The sequence below is a fragment of the Pseudochaenichthys georgianus genome, chromosome 3 (assembly GCF_902827115.2).
Source record: "Pseudochaenichthys georgianus chromosome 3, fPseGeo1.2, whole genome shotgun sequence".
NCBI lineage: Eukaryota > Metazoa > Chordata > Actinopteri > Perciformes > Channichthyidae > Pseudochaenichthys > Pseudochaenichthys georgianus.
Genome location: NC_047505.1, coordinates 7453891 through 7471521, shown reverse-complemented (window position 1 = coordinate 7471521; position 17631 = coordinate 7453891). Strand labels below are relative to the sequence as shown.

Below are 17631 nucleotides of genomic sequence, written 5' to 3'. Positions count from 1 at the left end.
TGGGCTGCTGTGCCGACTTAAAGGTGGGGTAGGTAAGTTTCAGAAACTCGGCTCGGCTCGCCGCTGATGTGTATGCACCTGCTGATATTCAAATCAGACCACCAAGACCTGAGAGCAGGGTGCTAACTGATATTTCAGTGTATAAAAATGAGAGAATCAGTATAATAATAATAATGCATTTTATTTATATAGCGCTTTTCATGTCCTTAGAGTTTACAAAAACAGTTTTACCAGGGGGTCAATGATTTATCTTCCACAACAATGACAGTTAATATTTACTATGATGAATTACCTATCTGAGCTGTAAACTCTACTAAAATTATACTGATGATTGAAGTATGAAAAACAACCTGCACATTTTCTGATTTTTGCCCCAAAATATCATTATAATAATTGAAGCGTTATATTCACCATTTGAACCTTTACTATCAGGGGGGTCAGAACCACCGTCTGAAAAGACTATCTTTTTGGGGGGTGTCATTTTCCTAATGGGTAGAATAGTTTTGTAAAACATTAGACGTTAATCTCTACAGTGATTGGTGATAAACTCTACAGAGAGCATCACTTTTCACCAGCCCACAGCAGCTCTCTACAAAGTATCTGCATCATGACACCTTGTAATATAAGGGTTGGAAAGGAAGATACAGATGTAGCACCTCATTTCAGACAGTTTGAAACGCGAGGGCCGTGGCCGGCAAAAGGAAAACCTCCAGCGTGACTTGAGACCGCCACCTTGATAAATAATGAAGCCAGCTGCAATGGATCATTGATCCACCAGGGGTTGCAGTGGGGTTCCACACTGGAGCTCATGTGAAATAAACTCTGATACAGTACGGTAGATTTATGTCTGGTAGGCTACTACTGTATAGCGGATCTTTGTTAAGATCCATATGTCACGGATAGGATCATACTCTGTGCTAAATAAGAGACATGTAATCATTTAGGCTACAAAACATCGCCATGTTTTTATTTAACAAAATAATGTTGGTTAGTCCACAACTACTGTACAAAAAACATCAGGAAGCCCGCCGGCTCCAAAAACGAACGGGAGGAAATGCTCTCAATTTTGAATTCTAATTTAATCATCATCTTCACCACGATCATGTATGTTTATGTTAGCCGAATTGACATGAAAGCACTGACAATTATGAACTTCATTAAAACGTGCCTAAACTCAGTAATTCACGAATATTTTATATTTTAATGGAGCCTCGTCAGGCAGATCAGGGTCCCGACGCGTAGCGGAGGGATCTTGATCTGGATGAAGGGTGTGATTTTCCCCATAATGACCAAGTCGCTGCACATTATCCCGCTTATTACCAGTGTTGGGACTAACGCGTTACAAGTAACGCGTTACTGTAACGCCGTTATTTTTGGCAGTAACTAGTACTCTAACGCATTACTTTTTAAATTCAGTAACTCAGTTACCGTTACTACATGGTGCGTTACTCCGTTACTGCGTTAGTTTTTTTATATAGTCAACAGCCAGGTGAACAGAGATGAGAACTGTACTTAAGTACAGTACTTGAGTAAATGTACTTAGATACTTCCTGTGTCACATGCGGAGACGGGCTGTGGGCGTGTTTGTGTTGTTTACTAACAAGACTGTCATGGCGGCGGCGGAGCTCAAGTCTAGTTTCTCCACCTGGAGATATTCTCACTATTTCACTTTTGTCGAGCACAAAGAAAAGAACGTTTTAGTTAAATGTAAGTTGTGTCCTGGCGGGTCAAAGAGCCTATCTACTGCCCAAACCAGTCATTCAAATCTCTTCAAACATCTGCAAAAACAACATGCTGGGACGAAGCTAGTAGCTAAGACCACAGAGACTCAGCCGACGCCACTCCACCTGCACCTAAGCAACAGCGGCTGGATTTTAACCAAGGGACTGCTAGCCAGGGGAAAGTCGATAAAGCCATTGCACGGTATGTTGTAGAACACATGCAGGCTATTGCTACAGTGGAGTCACCCGCTTTCAGGGAGCTAGTTAGCATGATAGCATGTCCGGGCGGCACACGGCATATGGGACGGAAAACTTTTTCCAACTACTTGGAGAAAGAATATACAAAAATGTAAATCCAGCTAATATCGATGCTATCCAGATTGTATTATTCTCCAATGCAATAACAGTACTGAAATGAAGGCTATAAGGGCATTAATATAATGGGAGCCCTTTTTTTAAAGTAACTAAAACGTTACTTTTCACAGTAACGCATTACTTTTTGGTGTAAGTAATCAGTAAAGTAACTGAGTTACTTTTGAAATGAAGTAACTAGTAATGGTAACTAGTTACTGGTTTTCAGTAACTAGCACAACACTGCTTATTACATGGCCACATTCTCAACAAAGTAACAACATGACTCCCAATATTAATTGAAATGCTTTTATGGATTTAGAAAATGTTTTTATTGATTTAGAAAATAATTGTATGTATTGATTTAAATTGACATGCATCCGCTAAGAAAAATAGTCCGTTGTTACATGCCCCGGCCACACAAGGACGAAAACGGTCGTTTGCGTTACTGTATAGTGTCATATAGACCGTTCGGCCACACGAGGACGACCGAATACGGCACTAAACGACTGTGGAAACGATAACGGGTCCCAAGGTGGATAGAACGGCATACGCAACGCTCTGGGGGGTCCAACGGCTCCGTGTGTACAACCTATACGATAATTTTCTGATAATGATGAGGCAATAGCCCCGTCTCTCCCCACCTCTGCTGCTCACAGCCTCACCCCCGCGTCAAAGTAAACTGCACACTGAATTCAGATTATTTATCTTTCTCTCGATATGGACATAAACGCGAGTGAAATCTAATCTGACAGGACGGAGACACCTCTCAAACTAACCTAGTTATAAATATGTTTATTTTTACTGTCGGCCTGGTCACTCATTACTGGATCAGCTGCTGCATGAAACAGACACTGGCGCTGTCCAAAGAGAGGGAGGAAAAAGAGAGGCTCCGTGTATTTTATTATTATATAGAGTCGTTATTCATTTGTTTTAAAGCTCAATAAATAACAAAGAAGACCTTTGACCGGCACTTTTATAATTTTGTCGGAAGATTTAAACTTTAATACACGTTGACTGGCGAAAAACTAAACAGAAGGGCAACCATGACAACCATGCTTCTTCACTGCTTTTGTGGAGGAAGTTACAGCGCCACGTACAGGCTCCTGCATATGTACTGCAGCTTCTCCAGCGGTTGGAGCTAAACAGAGCTGTCTCGTGTGGACAGACACTATCCGGATGACTATTGCGTGTGGACAGAAGGTTTTTTGCGATTGCGTTTGCATTAATCCTATGCGTTTAGCCGTTTTCGTCCTCGTGTGGCCGCGGCAACAGTTTTTTTAAACAGTCTGAATGAAACGGCTGCTCTCAGCTGTGTGTTTACACACCTAATGGCCCATCAGGCACAGCTCTCTCCCCCCCCTGATCTTACAGCTACACCATTGTTTGGTTTCCATGGTAGCGCGTCTCTTTGGTAGCGTCTCTTTGGTAGCGTCTCTTTGGTAGCGTCTCTTTAGTAGCGCGTGCAACTGAAAGTCTGAGAGGGTGAGGATTGTTCACAGAGAACAGAACAAGAATCGACAACTCCACCCTCTGCTCACTCCTTTCCTGTACAATACAGGTCCAGCCAGGCAAAACAGTGCACTTCTCTTTCCCGCACTACTGTGACAGACCATGGGGCTGGGTCAGCCATTCATATTTCTCTTCTCAAAAAGAGAAATATGAACGTTAGTTTTTAACTGAAATGATCAAATAAAGTCAAAATGTCACAGTGTTTACAAACATTGACTATACCGTTCACCAGCCCCCACCCCCCTATGCCTATGTATGTTGCGAACTCTTTGTTTAAAACTAATTGGCCATCGGAATGTGTGTGTCCCAACCCACCCGTGTTCGCATATTTATGCTGTCGCAGTTCCTGTTGTTTCTATCACGCATTGCCGGTATGAAAGGGTCTGTGCCGGAAATATCAAACATTTAATAAAAGTGAAAAACAATGAACAAGACTTAACGTATTAATAATAATTAATTATATTTATTCCGTTTGGATGTACGATTTTTGACTTTGTTTAGAGCAGTGATCTTCTCTTCCTCTCTGCAGCAGAGAGCTAAGCGCTGTCAGACCGGACCTAGCCCTGAAAAGTATTATCATCTGAAAGTAAAATTAATCATTATGTTATTAGTATTAAATACAGATAAGTATTTTTATAACTTGTATTTAGAAATACTCCGTTGTAATTATTGATGCATAAATGTGTTCATCAATTCAATGTGGCATCTGCTATAATTGGGTTAATGTATGATATTACTTAATAATACAATACATTATAATATATGATATGATAATTACATTTTAGTTTTATTAATTTCTTATTTCATAGAAACGTATCAAACATGTAATTAAAGAATGGTGATATACGATAGATGTTAAGGACTAACGTTTATAATAAATAGCCTAGCATTTATCCATATTCATAATAATATTTATATATTCAACAATTTTTAATGTAAAAGGTTCATAAAATAAAAACACAACACTGTCATTGCAAGTCACACTCAGTTGACTTTTATGTTCAACTGCTAAATTCGTTACTGATCAAAAAGGGCTTCTACCTAATTACCTTAAATAAACTCACTAATCACGTAAAATGATAAAATACTGCGAAGATATTAAAATATGTGCTTCCATTTTTCATACTTTTGAAATATATTTGTATCTCCGTGTTTACTGGGTCTTTTTGCATGAAACAAAGACTGGCATATAGTTTCAAGCCAGTACTTGTCCGGACTGTTGTTTTTATGTGGCACCGGCTTGAACAGGTCATGTGATCTGATCACGCCGGCATTATTCTTATCATTCTTTATGAGCGCAGTAGCCTAATGGTCAGGTAGTCTATCTAATTACTTATTTATAAAGTGGAGACAAGGCAGAAATCCTACAATGAAGTGGGACAGTGCTTTCCGTGAGATCCAGAAACTAAAACTAAATTCTATTCAAATTCCAATTCTTGACTGGAAGAGCGGTGTAAATGGGTGGCATATGCATTTGAAAAGAAATAGTAATCACACAGTTATCATACAATAGGCTTAAACAAATATAGCTCTACACCCCTGGCCGAAATGTCCTTAAAATGAAGTCCGAGTTCGACATTTTAATTAATGTCCTGCCAACACTGGCAGGACAGAAGGCAACACGCCCGTTCTAAACCGTGTCCCTGACTCCTCACATCCCAAGCTGCATCCCCAAAAAGTGTATTATGTTGTTACATCGTTTCAGATGTTATGTTTCAGTTGTGCTCTTGATAAGCCATTAAAACAGTACAAACATGTTCAGTTTACTTTTGCTTTTTGTGTCTCCTGTACACCAAAACACCCATCTGTGATGGGTATGTTTGAGGAGACAGGAGTTTTACTGTATTCAGTAATCAGTAACTGATTGCATTTATAAAGTAACCCTCCCAACCCTACACTACACATTTTTCTTGGATTTTTTAACACCATAGTCCCTAATATATTTGTAGAAAGGCAGGAAATTGAATTAAATCGGAAAAAAAATTCCACTTCTCAAACCAAAGTTACACCCTTGGATTTTAAACAAAGTCAAGACCTGTTTTTTAAATGAAATCTGACGGCAGTCAGGCAGCTCTGATTACCCAATGATAAATGCGCCAGCCATTCAGCCACAGCTCCCTCTATGCAAATCAAACTGTAGACGGTGTGAAAGCGCCTATTGTTTTAAATAATGGTCGGAATGTGAGCCAGAGAACTCTAAACAAAAATGTTCAATCAATAAACATCTTATCTTAATATCTTCATATTAATAATAATAATAAATCATACAGTATGTGTCCGAAAGGGAGCAGGAGGAAGCAAACACCAAAAAAACATTACAAAAAATATACTGCATATTAAAGCAAACTATTGTAAAGGTAAAGTATGAGCATAACAAATAAAGTGTAAACATTTACATTATGATTATTTAATATATAAAGACTATATATTATTGAATTACAAGATTAGATATACTTTGCACTCCCTCGCATCCACAGTCGCCCTGTACTAGTACCTAGTGCCTCTTGTTTTGATGTACGTTTTTGTTGCTAACCTCGCGAGTTTGTATCTTTCAGTGTTGAGGTGAGATTCTGTGTCTTTACGATCATAAACAATGTGTTGGATGTGCAGCGAGGATAAGTAATAAGGGAGCTAGGAGTGATTTTCGGTGCGGTAATAGGTTAGCATTTTTCGCTCGGGGCTAATTCAGAGGCTCACTGTTAGCATTGTGTTTTTATTTTTATTTTTATTTATTTTTTTGACATTTTCCGATGGCATCACCACACAATTGTTAAATGTACACCAATCTGTGTTGTCCATTCGTCCCGGGTTTTGAGCAACATCTTCTTCCTCTGAGACCGAGTCGGTACTGGAACTGGTGGTCCCACTCAGCGAGTTCAGAACCGTCGGTACTTTCGGCGGATTCCGGATCGTATGCCACTCTATTCGACCGAATCGGTTCATAAGCATAGTCCATGGGATGCCTGTTAACTGTAGATGCTTCCACATCAATGTCATCTCCCAGCGAATAGTCAAATTCATCATTCAAAACGTCCATCTCATTGCAAAATTCCTCCATCGCTGCCATATCTGATACGTTGTGTTGACTTCCGGTATGGATACCCGGAGCGAAGACCCATCCAGTGACGTCACCATTTGGGACTCCCCTAATGGCGGCGGCCTGGTCCCGGAATTCCCCACCCGGCCGGCTGATAATTAATTTTCTTTTGGCGAGTAATATCATATACAATAAATATTACGATCAATATCCATTGTAAAATGAATAAACTACCGGAATATTATAGCTGTAATTGGTGTTTCCTTTCCCCTTTAACATTCCCAGCCGATCCGTTGGCAGGAAGCTGTTGGCTGGAGTCTGTTCTCGAGTGCTACATCTGTATACTGAAATCATTCAATATCTGCCAATTGAAAGCAGATTGTATCAAACGCAAGTACGGGCAAAAAAAAAAAAAAGGGACTCAAAAGCACAACCAGGCAAAAAGGTCTTTAGTCAAGCATTTAATCCAAAAGGTAAAAATAAAACAGGCAATGATCAAAAAATGTACTGACTGGAAGCAACGAAAAACGACCACCTAAGTTGGCGGAAAACTACTAAAGAAGCAACAAAAAAACAACCAACTAGGTTGCTACAAATGCTAAGCAGCTAGAACAATAGCTTACGTCAGGAGAGTAACATGGAGCACTTTCGGCTATACAGACAAGAAGAACTGACACTGACCAAGGAAACAACACAGACTAAATACACAGGTGAGGAGTGATCATTAGGGACAGCTGAGGCTCATTGAGGCCAGGCAGGTGATTAACAGGGAACGAAAAACATAGGTGAGGGAGTGAGGCGATCGGCCAGGGCCAGGATGCGACAGATTGTTTACGATACATTATATAAACTATTGCAATCCAATACATCTATTTGCAATGAAGTCAACATAAATAAATGAAATAGTTTTCATTTATGTTCATGTCACACTGTCTTTGGTTCATTTATTTGTTGTCAAGTTTTTTGAGAGGATGATAGTGATGGTATTTCACTGGACTGCATTTTATTCTGTCCACCTTTATGCATGTTAATAGGTATGGGGAAACAACAGAATCCCCTCACAATACAATGTAGTCCAGAACAACACCACCTTAATATAAAAACATATAATGTATAGAGCTGTTGGATTGAATATTAACAGACTGCACAGGTGTTAGTACTTCAAGAATTACTAAAAGTGTAATTAATTGATTATAAAGATAAAATGATTTATGAACTATTAACTGCAGCTCTAACATACCCTCACGTTCCTCCATAACAAATATAGAATAATAAAAGAAGGATAAATAAAGTAAAAAGACTTTGGATGGGCTTAAAAAAATTATTGCCCAAATCCTACTATTGATCTGCTAATTTCACCGGACAGCATGTTGTTGACATTTCAATGTTTTGACCATACTATGCAATTCCAAGACCAGATAAATAACAACACCAAGCTCTCCTTTGCCTATGAATGATTGTTCCTGTGCTGTTGTAAGAAAGGAAATGGCTTTCTAATGTATTTGGCTACACGTATGAAAATATTGATTATGCATCAATAATAAAACAGGTCAGGACACAATCAGTTATAGTGCATACATACCACAGAGAGAAAGATTAAATCCAGGTTTTTTCCTGTTAAGGTCCCACTTCCTTGTTCCATAGCAAACAGAAGTTTGCTTGTCTTGGCAATTTGAAATGTTTTGTCTGTCTGTCTGTAAAAATCATGGTGAACTCTGATGTCATGACCCATGAACCTTGCAACTTGTTCCAGCTCTTGCTCACTAAGATCCAGAAGTTGGCAGAGTGTGGCAACCTGTTTTCGTAACTTGGTGGACCTCAGAAGTTCAGGATTTTCTGCCTTGCTCTCATCTGCATATCTTCTCAGACAGTCACATCCACGTATGTTTGTCATTGCACCAGGTCGTGCAAAAAGATAGGGATTGTCAGCCGGGATGCCCGCTTCATCTCTCCATTTTATCAGCAAATCAATCGACTCCTTCATTCTTTCTGTAAAGAAAACAGGTACCTTCCTGCCTCTTTTCCCGTGGATTTATATGCATGTTAACAGCTTGCTTAGCTCCTTCTCTAATGGAGACAAGGTTTCATAAATGTCCTCATTGAAGAGTCAAGCATGACGCTTCTCCTTTTCATCGCTTGTTAAATATAATGACTTGCGCCAGAACTGCCTTGTTTAACTGCTTGTATGCTGGTAAACTCAGCTGTTGTGACAGCTTCTCCCTTGCTTCGTTTTCCACAATCCTCAGATGGTCCCTCAGAGCCATTACGTTTTTTGTGAGGGGGATGTCATCTTGTTTGTTCCAACTCTTTTCTTTTATAGTGAGCACTAACAGAAAAATAGTTCTTCCAGTTTTTCTCCAAAAGCTCCAAGAATGTATTCGCCCTCTTCTCACCCAGGTCATCTTCATTCATTAGAGTCTGCACTCACAGAAATATTTAACCCTAACTTTTAAGATTTATGTAAAATAATTACATGACAAAGTTCCATTTAATTTTTTTAATATTTTGAACATAAACCTAACTAATAAACTTTACATGATGCATATGCATCAGTGTATTAAAACCTACTCATTTGAAATGCATATTCACCAGGTTTATGTATTCAGTATTAATATAATTTATTGAATTTAAATGCGTATTCAGAATACATTAAGTATATTTCTTTGAATTACATAGTAATTAGGTTACCTATTCAAGATGAATAATGTGTATGCGTTTGAAATACATAACAATTAAGCTTAAATTCAATCAAAATGCATTAGATTTATGTATTTTTGTGATTAATATCCAATTTTTTTTTTTTTTTTCCGTTCAACAATATCTCAATGATTCATACAATCAGACCACCTTGTTGATTCAACAAATGTATTAACATTAAAGCAAACCTCTTCTTTTCACACAGACACAGTACTCAGCAGGTAGTGTAGCTCTTCAACCAAGTCATCTACTGCTGTAGATGGAACATGTAAAACGATAACTTTAATAGAACAGAGGCAAGTTAGGAACGTTAAACAAAGTGTTGACTGAGCACCTGCCGTTTCTAGCTTTCTGTGAATCACCTGAGCAATTTGAGTTTCAGTGCTTGTACTTTGGGGGAAAGCTTGGACGATTCCAGGTCCATCAGGATCTTCTGGTAAACTTCGAATGTATTCTTCAAGCTTTTTGGATAGCTTAGATTAAGTGCGTAGATCAACCCAGAGCTATTTAATAGAAGAGTTACGACACCGGAAGTCCAAAAACGGTTATCGTCACGTGGTTCATGTAGACGAGGGATCGTTCCCCGGAAGTTCATGGCGGGCAATGTGAATACATTGATAACAGGAGATAGAACTACGATTTTTGGTAATTATTAGTGAATAAAGGTTTTGATTCGCAATATTTATACAACAAATCGATATGTGTATGTATTTACATCAATATGCTTTCAAAAATAAAATCGAATTTGCTAATATTAAGTGATAATATTAGGATTAGTGTGAACAACTAGTTTACATGTTACTAACAGTGCCTTGGTTAAAGAGCCTGTTGCTGTTTATTTATAGCTTTGAATTCTTTCAAACCAATATTATCTTCTTAAACTTGTATGTCAGGAGGATCACTTTCTAATGTTTATTGATACATTTAGAGGGAGGGGATCTAAAGTAATGCTTTAAAATTCAGATTGGATTCATTTCTACCATTTTATTAAATTCATGGTAGTTTCAGTAATCCCCTGGTAATTGAGGACACAAGTTATCTAAATGACTAATGTCGTCTTTATGGCTTTCAGAAAGGACAGGAGACCGACAGGATATGATGATGATGATGATGATGATGATGATGATGATGAGGATGATGATGATGATGTTAAATGTGTTGCTTTAGGAACATCCATTGCAAATACATGGAATTCAATAAACATAGAAGAGCATATCATGCAGTTTGTCGGTGCCTTTTCCTCCGTGTTGTCCTGGTTTGCTGTGCTGCCTCCTAGTCGCCACCATGGTTTGCTGTGCTGCCTCCTAGTCGCCACCATGGTTTGATGTGCTGCCTGGGGATGCTCCAATCGCTCAGAGAAAGGAGTACGAATGTACGGCTTCCCCACTGACACAGAGCGGAGGAAAAAATGGCTGGCTCAAGTTAGCAGGAGCAATTTCACGACCAACAGCAACAAAATATGTGATTTATATACAAACACTGCATTTGCACTTTTTCACAAAACGAAAATCACACCATTGGGAGAGCTTAATGTTTTGTTTAATACAAAAAAACAGGGAAAGGCTTGAAAAACACTGAGAGTTGAGACTCAGGGTGCAGGGTGAGGGTCTCAGTGCAGGTATTCAGGCTCCATTGAACCCCCCTCTGGTTCTTGTGCTGAGAGAGGGAGCAACAGACAGGAGAAAGGGTTATACACACCTATATAGCACACCTATTGCCTTGGGGAGATAACGTGTTTACTTATATAAAACAGTAGTATTAAACGTACCTTGTGTTTTCACTCTCACTTAAGTCCCTATCCCTTTGCCATCAATCCAGAATCAGCTGGGCTGCAACATTATACAGACAGGTAATAATCAACATAATCACAAGGACACAATATGGCTCTGCTAAAAACACTCACTCTTACACGCACCAAAGTTATATTTATCTAATATTTAACTCCCTCCACCCCCGCATACAATCCCGTTTAGAAGCCCCTCTTCTCTAATTCAACATGTTGGACGAAATGACATAGAGAGAACGGAATTTACAATTAAAAGGCTGTTCAACGTGTGTTGCTAACTTGCTTCGGTATGCTACCTTAATCTGTTATCTGTAAACGTTCCCTAAATCTACTAATTTAGGGATAATCCACTGACATCCTTTAATACACATGTTCATTTGAATCAGATGTACTGATAATATCCGCAATATACATCTTTAAACTTCTTCTTACCTTTAAAAGTCCGTCACGAACGGTGTATTATGCTGCAACTCCACAGCTCTGCCAGCCTTGGCGCTAACTTCTGGGGAACGATTGAGAGGCTCCACGATCCGCCATTGCTGTAAAAAAGTGGTCCATTGGAGTGAACGGAGATGTCGTAACTCTTCTATTAAATGGCTCTGGATCAACCTTTAAAGCATCATGCATGCATGGTTGATACTCTGGAGGTTGCGGAGAACTTCGACCCCTTCCAGGACCACACCGACATCTGCAAATTGTCCACCAGGATCATCACTCTCAGCTCGAACAGTATAGATTCCCATGGTCGTCCCTGCGACGTCTGCCTCGGCCTCACGGCATTCGATGTCCTGAAAGATGGAGGGAACAGAGAACAATGAGCTGTGTCACTCTAACCTTGACCACCAAATTCTGAGCAGCTTATCATTGAGGCCAAGTGCGTGTTAATTTGAAGAAATTCCCTTAAGGCACTGTAGATATAGCGTTCATGAAAATGAGATGGACACAAGTTCAAAGTCACAATGACCTCAAGATATTTGACTCCCTAAAAGCCTGGAAAACAAAACAAAAAGTCAAAAAGTTACATTATGTATAAATGGAGTTGTACATTCAATGATCATCAACTATTTAAATATGATACAAAGTGGTGTTTGAGCATTGTTGATCACAATGAGGGTCGAATTAAAGAATCTCGATACCATTTTTTACCGTGTTTGTGGGTACGTGCCATAAAGAACAGCATGTTGTGTCTCATTGCTTAAAAGTAATACTCTTAATCCTTTAATTTAGTGAATTTGTAATGGTGCACATGAAACATAAGATAGTAACTTACATGTTCATAGGTTAGTCCTCCTCTGAGGGTAAGGTTCCGAGCTTCTTTAAGATGTAAGGATTTCCGGGGAGACAGAAGAGACTGCACTGTATCCAATGAAGCCTTTGACCTGCCACAATAACAATTGAGTCAACAAAACATCCCAACTTAAAATGTAAAAAAAGAAAAATACAGCACCAGGAACCCATTTTATTCAGAGATCTGTGAAGTAAATGAAAACATTCTCATCAGTAATCAATATCTGAAAGAGCCAAATAAGAAACTGTTCTTTGATACAATGTAGGGGAGAAAGGACAGTAGGAAAGAGGCAAACCTCTGCTGTCCAACCCCCGCTCCTTCACTCCTACCCTCCGCCATCTCTTCTCACCTCCTCTCTCCTAATCTCCTCTCATAGGGTAAGGTTTACTCCTCCCTCCTATCCTATCCATTTGTTTAGGAACTCTGGAATCTTTGGCTCCTGGAGAATCTCCTGTCTCCTAAGCGAGAAGGTACGCTGCATCTTCTCCTTAATCACGGCCTCGTCCTTTTTCTTCTTTTTTACCTGAAATGGAATGAAACTTCATTGTCATTATACAGTACAGATTCTTGTAAAACGAGATTTGGTTAGAAACTCTCCGCAAGGGTACACACAATACAATTGAGAAACAGATAATAGAAAGGGAAACGCTAAGCTAGATGCTAGACAATATGATTAGGGAGTAAGACTATTATACAAACTGAATGTAATAGATAAAGAAAAATGAACTGTGCAAAGTAACCAGAAAACAGCTGAAGTGTCCAGTGCTGTGCAAAATGAACTGTCGGGCTGCTTGAGCTGAGCTGGACAGGAAGTATAGTGCAAAAAACATGACAGGTGAAAAGCTGTGATCATGTACATACTGGTCATGCCGTGAACATAGTGTAATCATGGATAGGTAAGAGACAATGTATTTCACATTATACCTCAGTCAGTAGAGCCACCCTTTCCACCTCCAACCCGTCTCTTGTTTCACCACTAGGGATGTTTGGACAGAAATGTATATCTCCCTTCCTGGGCTTCCTGATGTTGGCTGCTGGCCACTTCGCTTGTTTTTCAGAGAGTTGATGGCAACCTCGGGGTGTCCAGCTCGGCTGAGGAGAAGAATTATATTTTATCAGCACCTTTAACGGACCAGGATCACAAATTGCTTCACAATTTAAACACAATGGGCTCTATTTTGGTTTTGTCCTAAACGCCATGTCTTTAATACATTTAACGAACGACATAATCGGTCAACATGGGCGCCGAAAGGAAAATGGCTCCGCTTCTCAGCGCCACAAAAAAAAAGGCCACTTGAACTGATGAAACGAGGTTTACAAACTGAAAAAGTGCATTCCAGAAGTTCAAAAAAATAAATGTATATATAGAAAGTTGATGCACTGACACAAGTTAGATTTAAACATTTCTATGTAAACAAACGGACAAACACAAAAACACATCTCTCTATAATAAACCGTTTCGGAGATATTCACAGATATGTAAAACTTTAGACTTTTTGTCTAAATCTAAAAAAGTGTCTAAAAAAACCCCTACCCGAAAAGCTTTGAATGAAATGCATTTAAATTCGTCAATCATTGATTATTTTCCTACTCAGCATAGAGCACCATGTTTAGTGAATTGCTAGCTAATGTTAGCATGAATAATACACAGATGGATGTAAGTAGACAAAGGATGACTCGGATTACTCACCATTAAGCCTGAGGTAGCACATCAATCAATCAATGTTTATTTATATAGCCCAATATCACAAATGTTGCATTTGTCTCAGTGGTCTTCACAGTGTGTACAGAATATCAGTATGACAATACGACACCCTCTGTCCTTAGACCCTCACATCGTACAAGGAAAAACTTCCAAAGAAAACCCAGTTTAAAGGGAACATGGGAGAAACCTCAGGGAGAGCAACAGAGGAGGGATCCCTCTCCCAGGACGGACAGACGTGCAATAGATGCCGTGTGTAAATTGAAAAGATAATACATTTGCAACATAGGTAGTCCAGATGTTTGGAAATGCATGTGTGTATAATAGGAAGATGAATCCACGAGGATATCCATCCAGGACTTATGATCCAGGACCACAGCCACGACTCAAGATCCAGCGCTCGCGATCCAGGACACAGGACCGCAGGATCATCCATGACTCCGGATCCACATGAAGTCCAACGGAAAATAAGGATGTCATTTCCTGTTTTCCGATTTCACTTCCCCCAAGTTGTACATAAACCAATCACATACATTTTAAATAAAATAATCTTGTTTGTTTATATGTATTAATTAATTACATTTAGTATATTTTAGAATTGACAAAATTATACAGATTATAATTCATTTCAATACATACATTTAAAAAATATGAGTATTTAAATAAAATCAAATAGATTTATATGCTTAAAAATAAACTCTACCATGATTCATTTCTGTGAGTGTGTCCAATCAGGACTTCCATAGCTCCTTTCAGACTGAATCCAAGTTTGACTGCAGTGGAAGGTTTTCCGAACTCATTCTTGCTTGGACTAAACTTTGAAAGACTCTTAGCTGCATCAACAACAAGCTGGCATTTTGATGGTGCACATACATCTTCTAAACTCTTTACATTTGTGTCCATATCTTTCACAACCAACATAAACCGACCAAGCTCCCTCATTCTTTGAGCAATGTACTGATGTTTCGCCTTAACATGGCCGGTTTTTCGTACAGTGAATCGCCGTATCTGCAAATCAGAGAATCCCTCCTGATATGAAAGGATACATCGTCTTGTCTCATGTTGTTAAAGATCTCATGAGAACCACTGGAGGAAGTTGCTATTGGAAGCAAGCGTGCTACAAGGCTTTGAACTCTTCCTCGTGTATTTTTGTTGCCATCCGTTTCACTTGCTTTTTTGCTTTTGCATGAGGACTGATGTTGCCACAAATCCTTTTTTGCAAACATACCATAACAATACTGGCAAGGCAAATAGTCACTGACAGAAGCTTTACCAGAAGGCTGCTTCCAAGTCACTAATTCTCCTTTACCTAGTTCTTGTAGGACTTTGGTGTTGTGCTTGAAGTCGCCCTTATTTCAATAGTATGAAGCTGCAGCGTCGGAGACAGCAGTTACAGAACCGCACACACAGGTCCCGCGTCACGACCGCACACACAGGTTCCGCGGCACGACCGCACACACAGGTTCCGCGGCACGGCGGCACGTGGCGGGGTCCCGCGTGACGGAGCACGTGACGGTGACGGAGCACGTGACGGTCAACGCACGTTCACATGAATGTTTATATATATATATATATATATTCTGTTAATTTAGTTGAGAATTTCAAAAATATAGTCTTTTATGTCTTTTATATGTATATTAAACAACACTGTTAATTTAGTTTTGGGTATGTTTATAATTCTAGTTTCATTATTATTCAAAAGAAAACAACACTGTTAAACACTGTTCCTTCTACAGTATCATAATTCTCGTTTCATTATCAGTCAAAAGAAAACAACACTGTTAAACACTGTTCCTTGTACAGTATCATAATTCTCGTTTCATTATTATTATTAATAAATCAAAGGTGTCTTCGAAGAGGTGCTAGATTACTGAAAAACAACTGTTAGTGTGTTCATGCACCAGCCTGCAAAAGATAAACAAGCAGTTTGACCGAGAGGCATTTCAGTTCAGAATACATTTTTATTTATTTGTATTGCGTGGTCTGCTGTTTCTTCACTGGGGGTGAGGCGGGGTCTACTTTGGCCATGCCTTTGAAACAATAAGAACAAGACGTCATCTAAAGTATTGCATAGGGAAAGGCTAAGGCATTGGTGCACAATTGATATGCATTAATAATCTCAACAGATATTGCCATCCAGAGTCTTACAGCTCTTGTTACTGATGGTCTACTGATCTGTACATGGTTAACCTAATATAATAGATCATCTACAAGTGACCCTCAAAATAAAGTGTTACTTAAATCAAAACACATATATTGTTAAAGGCTTTCATACCCTTGTATTTCAAAATGCTCCATGAGAAGAAGACACCACCACTTCCGAATCAAAGGCATGTCCCTCTGAATAAAATTAGAAAGTGACAAAGACAATTTTTGATTCACAATGTCCACCATAAATTATTTGTCTTCAACATGAACAGTATGATGCAACATAAGCAACATTGCAACATAATGTGATTTAATGTAGTGGACATATTGACATGCTTTTGTCATCCGTTGAAGTTTAATTAATTAGCTGACTATAATTAATCATTAGGGTTGGGAAGTTTACTTTTTTTAAATGTAGTAGGTTACAGATGAGTAATTACCCTGTTAATAACTATTTGTATTGAAATTCTAATGTTAATTATGGTTATTTTATGTTTTTTGTAAGTCACTTTGGATAGAAGCCTCTGTCAAATAACATAACCATAACATACAGTTTCATTAAACAAATAAACAAAATGGTTAACAGTTGGTTTTGCAGCGAGTCATCATAGGCTAACAGATTACATTTAGCACTTGTTGCTTGTATGGCTGTTCAATGCAACAGAATAGTTGTTAACTTTAAAAAAACAAACATGATTCACATTACTCACACTCTTACTGTAATTAGTGATTCAATAGCTTGGTTTCACTTGACGTCACACCGCTGCGTTCCTTTGGCGCGAAATTCCATTGGAGGTCAGGAAGTAATTTTCCACAGAGGATCTAGCTGCGAAAATGCCGGTGTGTTGTGTAGTTTACGGTTTTTCCAATCGATCCGGCCGAGAGAAAAACAAGAGTTTTTACCGAGTGCCGAAGGTTGTCGTCCATAAAGCTGAGCAATTTAAGAAGCTCGGAAAAAATGGCTTTCAAACCTACATCTGCGGTCGGGAGCAGCAGAGTCGTCTAATGCAGTGTCTGCAGCGACCACTTCATCAGAGGTATTAGCTAACTTGGTTTTTGTGGCTTTGTTTATGTGTTATTGGGTTGTGGTTAAATGCTTATTTACTTAGTAATACTGATCATGTTTAAGTTACCTGTAGTCTAATATGGACTTTGATGGGACTTTTTAGGGTGCCCTAGCGCTTTGGGTGACGTTGAGTCGGTAGACTGGGCTCCCACTGTTAGCCTCGGTTACCACACAACAAGTAAGCCCAGATCAGAGGCATCTCTTCGACGAGAGCAGAGGATGGAGCTCGAGGAAGACCAACAAAGACAATCAGAATGTGCAGAGGCTTTGTTGGATCTCCTGCAGACAACCGAGAGCCCAGAACCGACGCAGCCCCCGTCTGA

The 17631-nt window shown here is 39.2% G+C and overlaps 1 long non-coding RNA gene across 1 annotated transcript; it reads right to left on the bottom strand.

Moving 5' to 3' along the window:
• Positions 1–10840: 10840 nt before the first annotated feature.
• On the bottom strand, positions 10841–11597 carry LOC139433016 (uncharacterized). Its single transcript, XR_011642581.1, has 3 exons — positions 11537–11597; positions 11087–11147; positions 10841–10974 (listed from the first exon to the last, which is right to left on the bottom strand). It is a non-coding gene; the product is annotated as an uncharacterized lncRNA (long non-coding RNA).
• Positions 11598–17631: the final 6034 nt, after the last annotated feature.